Below are 11,666 nucleotides of genomic sequence, written 5' to 3'. Positions count from 1 at the left end.
TCTTCAACTTTTTCGTCCAATCCTTTTAGGGAATTTACCACTTCAGCTACTCGGAGGAGGTATGCAGCAATATCTTCTTCATCTTCCATCCTAAAACTTTCAAATTGTCTTCTGTGAGTTTGAAGCTTTGCCTTTTTGACTTTTGAGTCTCCATCATACAAGCCAACTAGCTTCTCCCACATTTCTTTGGCCAAGGTACAGTGCATGATTTTGTAAACTCGGAATCAGTGATTCCACTAGTGATGGAGTTCATGGCCTTTGCATTTGCGATGTAGGCTTTCCTCTCGTCTTGGTCTGTTGGAAGAGTGGAAGAAGTTTTGTATTAATTTTGAACGAAATGCCAGACTTCAGGTCCAAGGGACATTAAGTAGTAAGTCATTCTTTTCTTCCAGAAACCAAAGTTAGTGCCATCGAATAAAGGAGGTCTTCCTGATGCTTCGTGGTTTCTCATCATGGCTGCAGATCCTTCTTCAAGCTGTTAGGATAGTATGAAGAAGCCTACTCTGATACCAATTGTTGGAAACACTGAGAGGGGGGGTGAATCAGTATTTCTTACTAATTTTTTTTTTAATTTGTTCTAGTGATTGCCAACAACCTATATAGATATGTATATGTATACACAGAACACAGAAATCAATAGTTTAATTTAATTCTTTTATTAAAACTCAAGACAGTGCAAAGAAATAAATACAATATAAGTATAAATCTGATTGTGAATAGATGCCAAGCTCCAACTTGGACTTCAGTGAGGCTCCAACCTCTAGAGCAACAACTCTGTTTTGCAGTGGTTTTGCACTTAGGAGCACCTACCCCAATGACTTTAGTCCTGTTCAGTTCTGAGGCTCCAACCTCTTGGGCTCCAACCCAACCTTGGTATAAACAGGTATGCTGTTGCACTTTATTCAGCTGAGGTTGTCTCACTCCTTCTCTTCTGCCTCTGCTGCTTCTACTGCCTCCACTGCTTTTTCTGCCTCTTTTGCCTCTGCTGCTTCTACTATCTCACCCTCGGGTTCTTCACCGCCATAACCATACCAACAATTCTCTGTTTCTACTGTTTTATACATTCCCATGCCTTTGTCCATTCGTTTCCGCTTACACTGACTCTTAGGCTTCCTCCTCAGTAGCTGTCATTTCCTCTGACTCGCTTGATCTTTCAGCTTCCCAATATGACCAAATCCATTTATTCCTATCTTGGTCCTCTCCTTTCCCGAGGATCTTTGAACTCTAGGAGGGGCCTCTGTTGCAGTAGCTCTAACTGGTTGCAAAGTCCTAGCACTCTGACATTGTAAGGTTGAACCCTGGCCAAACTCTATAGTGGATCCGAAGAAATTGCTTCCAAAGCTTCCGAAAGGCAATCTAACTGTGCCATCGGTGCTGGTTATCTTTGATCGGATCTGTGCATCAACCGCCACAGAAGGATGATGATTTTCATGAAACGATCCTGCCGTAACAGACGATCTCATCATGGTGGAAGCCGCCATTGCCATTGCGATCCGAAAACCAAAGGAACGAAATCTAAGAAAACTGATATAAAAGTCTAGAAACACCCTTTTGCCCCGCTGTTTCTGTTTTATTCCAAAAACCCATGTAATCACGCCCATATTAGCCTCTGCCACATTCGCAATCGCAGCCGTTGATTATCGCGATCCAACGGTCACAGTCCTTTTTTCTCGCACGTTAAACATCGTGCATATTCCTCGCCATTTGACCGTCCGTCGCACGATTAGACGACAGTTGCAAGCCCCGATCGCACAATCTGCATACACGTTAACCTGCGGGGGTGGCGGTTTTCATCCGCCACACGTCGTATTTTGATTGGATCGCTGGCCCTTGTACGTATACCACCGAACCCCGGTGGGCAGTGCGGGGAATACCACTTACCGCCTACCTGTATGTCTCCCGCACATTATCGTCCGCGCATCTTTCGCGTGCGACGACTGTTGGATCCGCTGCTCTTTGATCTGACGGCTCACATTCATTCTCCCCCCCGTCGTGCTGTATCTGCCATCCATCCTTCGAAATACCCGCTTCAAAACCTCCGGTGGTAGAATCAATGATCAAAACAGCACAATCGGCCTGTGATGTACCTGTAATCATGTTCTTGACAAAGTCACGATGGCTTGGTGCATCAATGACGGTACAATAATACTTGGTTGTCTCAAACTTCCAGAGAGTAATGTCAATAGTAATACCACGCTCGCGCTCAACCTTAAGCTTGTCAAGTACCCGGGCATACTTGAATGACCTTTTGTTCATTTCCACAGCTTCCTTCTCAAAATGCTCGATCACATGCTTGTCGATACCGCCAAGCTTGTAAATAAGATGACCGGTAGTGGTGGACTTGCCAGAGTCGACATGTCCTATGACCACAATATTGATGTGGGTCTTCTCTTTACCCATGGTTTCCTAAAAACCAAGTATTCCTGAATCAAAAATGCGAATAAGCAGCTTCAGCTTCCCACCAAAAGAGAATCGCAGAGCTCCCCTGCTTCGCTCTCCACCTGCTCTGATGGCTCTGTGTGCTCCTCGTCTTCGGCTTTGTCTGCTCCTCTCGTCTCTATCTGCTCCCCGAATATTTCCATATTGACATCAATGACAATCTGTGTCCAACAACCAGAGTAATGCAATATTCAGTATGAGATATGGTCTTCCTCCCAATAATGAATATATCCATCGTAACATCCAGCTTAAAAAATGGGAAAATCATCTAGACCGAGGGCGAGTGCTTTCACAGGGATCGTTGTATGTTAAGAGTCATCATTAAGTTGTGCTAAACTCACCCACGATTTGGTTTATTCATGAAAATAGGGATCGAAAAATTCGATGAACGTATCAAAATTCAACCCTGAAACCCTAACTTCCGGTGAATCACTGGAAAACATAGAACAAATTTGTGTGAAAACGTAGAACAAATTTGTAGCTAAGGCATCAGAGTTCAATGGATTTGAAGAATGGGAATTGATCTATATATCCTAAAGATCGATCCAGTGACTGTAGGTTTTAAACTCATATAGAAATTACCTACATACGAATTCTAAAACACAGAAAATAAACAATGCGAGAGCATAACACATAAAACACATATACACAGAGATTTTCCTTTGGATCCCAAAACCGAGACTACCAGATTGATTTTTCATTATGTTCCTTTCAATGTTATAATACATATATATACATGCCGAAATATCCAATACCATGGACCGAAAACCATCGCGCCCAAAACCATGTGTGAAAACCATGCACAAAACCCATAGGTAGGTTCGCTGCACCTAATATAGGGGCTAGTCGTGGAAAGAATATAACACAACCCAACTGTAGTGACCAATACCTGTTCCATATATTCCCAACGAATATTGGAGATTGATATTTCCCTACTGAACTATTGTTCTTGCCTTTGTCTTTTTGGTGGGAATTAGATCATGGTAAAATATGTTTAACCACACGCCCAATTTTGAGCAATATGTGTTAAATTATGGGATGGATAGATATATTTGAAAGTGCTCAATTTTGAGCAATCAGTTTAAATTTATTTGAAGATTTTCGACATTTGTTTTTTTTTTAAATGGTGTGGAAAATAATATTTTTTCTTCATTGTGAAATGTCACAAAAGTATGCATGTTAATCATTTTGGAGGTCAAAAGCTTCTAAGAGCTTAAATATTTGAGATGTAAGAGTGAGATACTTGACACAATGATTTTTTACATCTTGGATAAGATCTTTGTTTCACTTTATATATTAGAATTTTCCGATGGGCACATTATGATGTTAGTAGTGTTTGGTAGCTTACAACAACATATTTTTCATTCTTTTTTCATAGCATAGGTTTTTTCATATGCGCATTAAGTAGGGTTGTATTCATATGCTCGTGCATATCATTGTAACCTTGCTCATCATATCATTTTTAGTAGCGCTAGCAAGTTTAGTGATAACCTATCTAGTAGCAATTTCATATACATAGATCCATCACTAAATTGAGAAGAAATTGGGGAAAATATCCATCTAAGCTGGGAGGACCTAATATGACACATTAGGTCATGATCGTCAAGGAGAATCATCACTAGTAGTTCACCTCCCATGAAGGATCCCTTTCTAGATATTAAATGCTAGTTTTTTAGTTTGTTGCATATTTTCTTGTTTCTTCTAGCCTTTAATTTGTATGCGTGCCAAATTTAAGGTTTGACTCTTCAATTGGTGATCTCTTTGTAAAAGTATAAAAATTCCATTGCCAAATGAATAAGAACTAATAAATTTTCTTTGGGATTCATTTATGGTTTACTTTCTCTATTCTCTGGGTATTTTTTTTGCATTTCTTTGTGGATGTTTGAGATAAATATCGCTAAAACTCATGACTTATTCTTCTACATGAAAATTTACTAGGTTTTGACAACATACCAATAATATGATGAGTGACATACCTAGACCCTTAGTCTAAGGCATGTTACCATAAATCCAACTTTAATACCATTTTGAAAGAAATGAATGTATGTTGTCTGACATATAGGCTCATGTGACTGTCCATGATTTTAAAATTCAAGAATGTAGATGAATTAATCATGCACAACAACATTTAAACATACAAAACATAAATTTAACATAACATTCAATCATAACATTTACATATTAAATAACATAGTGATTGGAGTATTTATCCTTATAAATGTTTTACACAACTAGCCACAAATGTCAAATATTCCATCCAAGATAGTTATTTTTGGACTAATACTCTCTATAATAGGCCACCCCTAATCTAGGGCTATGGCTCCACAAAGGTGAGCATGATTATATGGATGTCTATAGTCAACACTAAGATACTAATACCTACTAAATTAAGAGTGATGTGACCCCTACAATAATTCCTACTAGCCAACTCTCTTTCCCATCATATTTCACAATCTAAGGATGATATTTATTTCTATGTATCATAGTCCCTTATACAATATCCATCCACTCTAGGGCTCTAACATATATTTGTAAGGAATCTCTTAGTTTTGGGATCTAGGAAATCTAGTTACCAGTGGACAATGGATATAGAAATCATGTTGGATGTCTATATTCATCCTTTACCTTCTAACATTACATCTGTTTGGCTATGTTATCAACCTAGTGTCCAATAGTTTTATGGTACCCTAGTGTCCAACATATGGTGCATCACACATTTCTCTTATCTCTAAATTTATCAATTCTTGAGAATTAGGAACATAAAATTGTGTTCCTTTGCAAGAGGTTTCCATCCTCTTAAATTTTTGATGTGAATTACCTTGTTGTAAGCCTTCTTTAATTTGTAAATAGTGTTAGTTTGATCCTAATCTTACAAAATTATTATTTTTAAGTCTATGTTGTATATGCTAATAGCTATAAACGCATTACATGCACCCGCTTAATGCTAAGTGCACTAACCTCTTTATTCTCTTTTCATTTAATGTTGTTGATGTCAAAGTCAGATTCACTAGAGCATTCCAACCATCTAATTTGTCTATGTGACTATTTCAAACTGATATGGTCTATTTTCAACTAAAAATTTCATCCCATAAGATAATGTCTTCACATTTTCAATGTATGAATAATAGTTGTAAGCTTCAAGTCATGGGTAGCATAATTTATTTCATGTTATTTGATTTTCTTCAATTCATATGACATGCCTATCTTGCATAAGGGGTCCACCAAGTCCTTCTTTACATGCATTTATGCACACCAAAATATCCTCATTTGGATCTGCATTCTTTAGAATAGGTGCATTGGTTAATAAATATTTCAGCTATTGAAAATTATCTTCACAATTTGTAGTCCATTCACTCTATACTCATTTTTGTTGCACTGAAATAATTGAATGTACAATCTTATAGAAACCTTCAATAAATATCATGTGGTAACTAGGTAAACCCATAAATAGTCTCACCTTTGAAATATTCTTTTGGTGATGGCCAACCTTTGATGGATTTCATCTTCCCTGGGTCCATTGCCATGCCCTCCTCTAAGACATTGTGAACTAAATCATGGATTTTCCTTTGATAGAAAGTGCACTTGCTCAACTTGGCATACAATTATTGCTCTTGTAACACCTATAGCACCATCCTCAAATGTCACTCATGCTCCTCTTTTGTCTTGGAGTGTATAAGAATATCACCCAAGAAGGAAATAACAAATTAGTCTATATAAACTCTAAACACTATATTCATCAAACATATAAAACTAGCAATTGCACCACATGTTTCAAAGTAAACGTTGTAAGGTGGTAGCATAGGAAACAATAGCATAGAAGAAAGAAAAAAATTTATGCAATTTTGTTTCTTTACAACTAGCATTTCTTTTTTTATCATATGTTATATTTTAGGGAGATTTCAACTAGGCCAATATTCTAGAATATGTTCAAAATGAAGGTAATGCACAACATCTAAACTCCAAAGGATTTATGAAAATGCTCTTCATTAAGATTCATGAACTATTATAAGTAAATGATTTAAATCAAACATTTCATAGCACAAGTAATCTCATATCACCTTTTATTCACAATGCAATGGATAATAGTTTTTGTTAGAAGGGATTCAAGATAATGTATGTGCATTTTGAGTCATTTTTATGTCAAATGTTGTTATGACTAGAAAATTTTAGTCATTTTGAGTCATTTTTATGTACTTAACATTGCAGATGGATTTAGAGACACTCTTAAAGGGGTCTCTAAATTTTAACGCTGTAGATGGACTCAAAGACCCCTTTGTCTCTAAATTTAACACTGCAGATGGATTCAAAGAAGGGGGTCTCTGAATCCATCTGCAGTGCTAAAATTTAGAGACAAATGGGTATTCATAATTTTAACACTGTAGATGGATTCAGAGACCCATGTAGTGAAATGTAACACTTCAATATCAAAATTGCAATTTTCCATTTCTGGAGTGACATAATTAAAAATTACTAACATAAATGAGTAATTCATATACCTGTTGTTCTTGTTATTTAGTCATATTATTATTCTTGGACTATAGTAGTAATTTAAGTTAATCATTATTAATTTTATCACTTATTATCGAGTCGTATATTTTAGTCCTAGACTAAATTAGTCATTTAAGTTAGTTAGTTTTAGTTTGGTCACTTATTATATAGTCGTATATTTTATCCCTAGACTAAATTAGTCATTTTTAGTTCAGTCACTTAAAATTGCTCAAATTTAGTAGTAATTCACTTGAAATAATTACGGTGACTAACTTTTTTAGTCACCTAGTCACTAATTTCATCATTTTTTACTAGTGGAATAATGAGGGTGCTCCAAAACTGAACTAACAAAAGGTTACCAACTGATCCTCAGAAGTCTTTTTATGAATGAGGCCTCTATTTTCTTCATTTTCCATTATTTTCCTTCATTTTCCTCCTCACATGCAACCTGTGACCTTTCACCTCCTTTTTCTCCTAATTTCGATTATTTCATAAATAATTGTGCCAAAATTCCATTTTGCCTTTCCAAAGCCTTAGCCATTTCCTTTGCCAATTTCCTTAGCCATAAACAACCAAATGAACACCCCCTAGGATTTCTTGCCCAAAATTTAGCTTGGAATAAGTGTCCCAGTCATCCGTGGTCATTGTTTTTAACATTTATTACATGGAATTTTCACTAGGGCTGTTATAGAACCATCCCCCTTGGGGGACACCGTCCTCGGTGTTCAATCACACATATACCTCAGCAACCTGCTAAAAGAAGACACACTGCTTATGGAGATTTATAACACAACTCGATGCAGTATTAAAAATGAAAGATCCGCTCAAGAGAAGAACATCATGACAACATGACAACATACCGCATAATGGAGCTTTATAACACAACTTATTACAGTATTTACAATGATCATCCTGGTGAGTGCCAATCCATATGACATCATAACATCATGATAACATAACCACATGATAACATAATAACATAATTGTAATAACATGTCACCCATACCGCATAGTGGAGCTTTATAACACAAATCATTACAATATTTACATCCATACACAGGTGTACATATAGCAACATCATCAAAACTATATATACCAAAACATATGCCAAATCATATATCAAACATATACTAACATCATATAGCATATACCAAAACATCATAAAGGATATATCAAAACATCATATAACATATATCAACCATCATAAAGCATATATCGATAACCATAAAGCATATACTAAACCAACATAAAGCAAATACTAAACCACCATGAAGCATATACCAAGCCATCATAAGAAAATACTAGACCACCATAAAGTAGCTACCAAACCATCATAATCAATCACCAAACCACCATAAGAAATCACCAAACCACCATATCAAGGCTACTTTTCCTCAGCTGGCAAACAAGGAAGGATACATAGCCCGCATCTGATTCGCCATCTCCCATGTAGCTTCATTGGGCCCAAAGTGCTTCCATTGCACTTCAACTTGCTTGACTTCTTGGTTCCGGAGCATGAGAACCTTTTTCTGCAATATGTAATGAGGCTGCAACTAGAATTATCCATCTGGTTCCACCTGCAATACAGACCATTCAATCACATGATCAACATCCTTAACATACTTCTTAAGCAAAGATACATGGAAAACATTGTGGAATTTCACTGTCGGAGGCAGTGCAAGTCGATAGGCTACTAGCCCAATCCTCTCAATGGTACTGAAGGGTCCAAAAAACTGTTGTGCCAGCTTAGCACATGAGTCAATCTGCAAGGAGCTCTTCTTCGGTTGGATGCCCAAGTACACCTATTCCCCAACTTGGAACTCATTGAAAAATTTGTTAATGTCTACATAATTCTTCTTCCTATCCTGTGTTGCCTTGAGATTCTTCTTGATCACATGCATCTCCTATCCATGTTTGCCAACATATTTGGTCTAATGAATACTCTGATAATGGATCACTCCAACTAATGGGAATGTTACAACTCTGCCCATATAATGCCTCAAAAGGACTCATCCTTAGTGACTCCTGATAACCGTTGTTGTATTCACACTCGACCAAAGGGATATACTCTTCCCACTTCCTCTGTTGGTGCATCACATACATCCTCAACATGTTCTCCAATCCTGTTGACCCTCTTTGTCTGTCGATTTGTCTGTAGATGATAAGCTGTGATGAAGGCCAACTAGGTGCCAAAACCTCCAAATAACTCCTTCCAAAACTTGGAAGTGAACTTCGCATAATTTTATGAAATAATCTTCTTTGGAACACCACGTAGTCTAACCACGTCTTGGATGAATACCCATGCCACATCACTAGCTAAGAATGTAGACATTACTGAAACAAAGTGTGCAACCTTTGTTAACTTGTCCACAATGACCATGATGGAATCATGCTGCTTCACTATCTTTGGCAATGATGTGATGAAATCCATGGAAATGACCTCCCATTTCCACTAGGGAATAACGATCAGCCGTAGCAGTCCACTTGGATATTTTCACTTTGCTTTCACTCGTTGATAGTTGAAACATCTAGCCACAAACTCTGCTACATCCCTCTTTAGATTCGACCAATAGTAATATCTCTTCACTGTTGTGAGTGTCTTATGATAACTTGGGTGACCTGAATAAGGTTTCGCATGAAATTCCCTCAAGATCACCTTCTTGAGTTCACTACTATCTGGTACATATATCTTATCTTGGAACCTGACCAATCCCTCTGGTGTAAGACAATAGTCCATGCCCTATGCACCTGTACTGCCAGATGTACCTGTACTGCCACATATACCTGTACCACTACATGTACATGTACCTGTATCATGACTTGTACCTGTAATATCACCTGTACCTGTACCAACACCCTGCTGCAACCTGTGCACAATATCCATATACCTGACATCCTGCTGTCCTGCTTGCAAGATCTTATCCTGTAAGTCTGTCCCATAGGAGCTCATATATGCCAAGTGATGTACCTATACTCGTCTGCTAAGAGCATCTGCTACCTTGTTCTATTTACCCTTGATGTACTTGATCTTGAATTCAAACTCGCTGATCATGGCCAACCATCTAGCTTGCTTGGTATTTCGATTTAGCTGATCAAATAAATACCTCAACCAAATGTGATCACTCATAAGCACAAACCACCTGCCACAAAGATAATGTCTCCACATCTTCAGTGCATGTATAATCACTGCTAACTCAAGATCATGTGTCGGGAAGTTCTGCTCGTGCTCATTTAGTTTCTGGGACTCATAACATACCACTTGTCCATCCTTCATAAGGACTCCACCAAGTCCTCTCTTGCAAGCATCTGTACTTACTATGAACTCTTTATCCGGATCTGCAATCTGTAGCAGTGGTGCATGTGTTAGGAACTGCTTAAGCTGCTCAAAGCTAGCCTCACACTCTCTGGTCCATTCGAACTTCTTATGTTTCCTCTACAATGATGTGATAGGATAAGAAAGCTGTGAGAAGTTCTTCATGAACCTCCTATAATAGCTTGTCAGACCCATGAAAGATCTCACCTCATCCACACTCTTAGGATCTACCCACTCCATGATGACCCTTATCTTCTCTGGATCTACTGCAATGCCTTCCTTGGAGACAACACGTCTTAAGTAGTGTACCTCAGTCTGAAAGAAGCTACAGTTGTTGAGCTTAGCTTACAACTGATGCTCTCTCAACAAGCTCAATATTGTTGCTAAGTTCTTGACATGCTCTTCCTCATTTTTAGAATATACTAGTATATAATCAATGAAAACAATAAAAAAATTATCCAAATATGGGTGCAACACACTATTCATCAAACACATGAATGTAGCTGGAGAATTAGTTAAGTCAAATGGAACCAAAACAAACTCACAATGCCCATACCTGGTCCTGAATGCAGTCTTGTAAATTTCCTCTTCTTTGATGCGTACCTAATGGTATATGGATCTCAAGTAAATCTTCGAGGACACTATTTCTCCCTTCAGCTGATCGAACAAGTCATCAATCCTCGGCAAAGGATATCTGTTCTTGATAGTCACTTTTTTTAACCGCCTATAATCAATGCATAATCTGAGAGTGCCATCTTTCTTCCTCACAAACAAGACTAGTGCACCCCAAGGTAATACACTTGGCCTAATGTATCCCTTTTCCATCATTTCTTTTAGCTGCAATTTCAACTCAACCAACTCAGGTGTGCTCGTCTTATAAGGTGCTTTCAATGCTGGAGCTTCCTTGGCACTAACTCAGTCAAAGAGTCTACTTCCCTGTGAGTTGGTAACTCTGTAACATCCTTAGGAAATACATCCTTGAACTGTTGCAACATTGGGTACTTGTTCAACACATCTGCATCCTCAACCTCCTTACCCTTATCACTAGAAATGTGTACTGAAAATAGCTTGCGCCCTTTCCTGTGGCTACACTTATCTTGCATAGTTGTCACCATCCTAACTGATATGGCCTTCTTCTTACCTTGCATAGTTGTCACCATCCTAAATGATGTGGCATTCTTCTTAACTTTCAAGACTCTTGGTTCCCCATTTTCATCAACACACTCAATAAATTTGTCATAACAGTCAACCTTGGTTCTATGAAGATACAACCAATCCATGTGCAATAACAAACTGTATGAACCCAATGGTAATACATTCAAATGGGTTGCTATAGGCATACCATTTAAGTCAAATGTGCAAGCTCTTACCCAATGATGAACTCGCTTATTTGTACCTATAGCCAACTATACTAACCAAGACTCTG

General features: G+C 37.8%; 1 pseudogene; it reads right to left on the bottom strand.

Moving 5' to 3' along the window:
• Nucleotides 1-1,884: 1,884 nt before the first annotated feature.
• LOC149167273 (elongation factor 1-alpha pseudogene) lies at nt 1,885-2,400 on the bottom strand (annotated as a pseudogene).
• Between the last annotated feature and the right edge of the window lie 9,266 nt (nt 2,401-11,666).

The sequence above is a fragment of the Pinus tabuliformis genome, chromosome 5_1 (genome assembly GCF_031772625.1).
Source record: "Pinus tabuliformis cultivar Carrire ecotype Pingquan chromosome 5_1, CPIR1, whole genome shotgun sequence".
In the NCBI taxonomy this organism is placed as follows: domain Eukaryota; kingdom Viridiplantae; phylum Streptophyta; class Pinopsida; order Pinales; family Pinaceae; genus Pinus; species Pinus tabuliformis.
The sequence above is the reverse complement of the archived record's forward strand: the minus strand, read 5'-3'. Positions and strand labels throughout refer to the sequence as shown.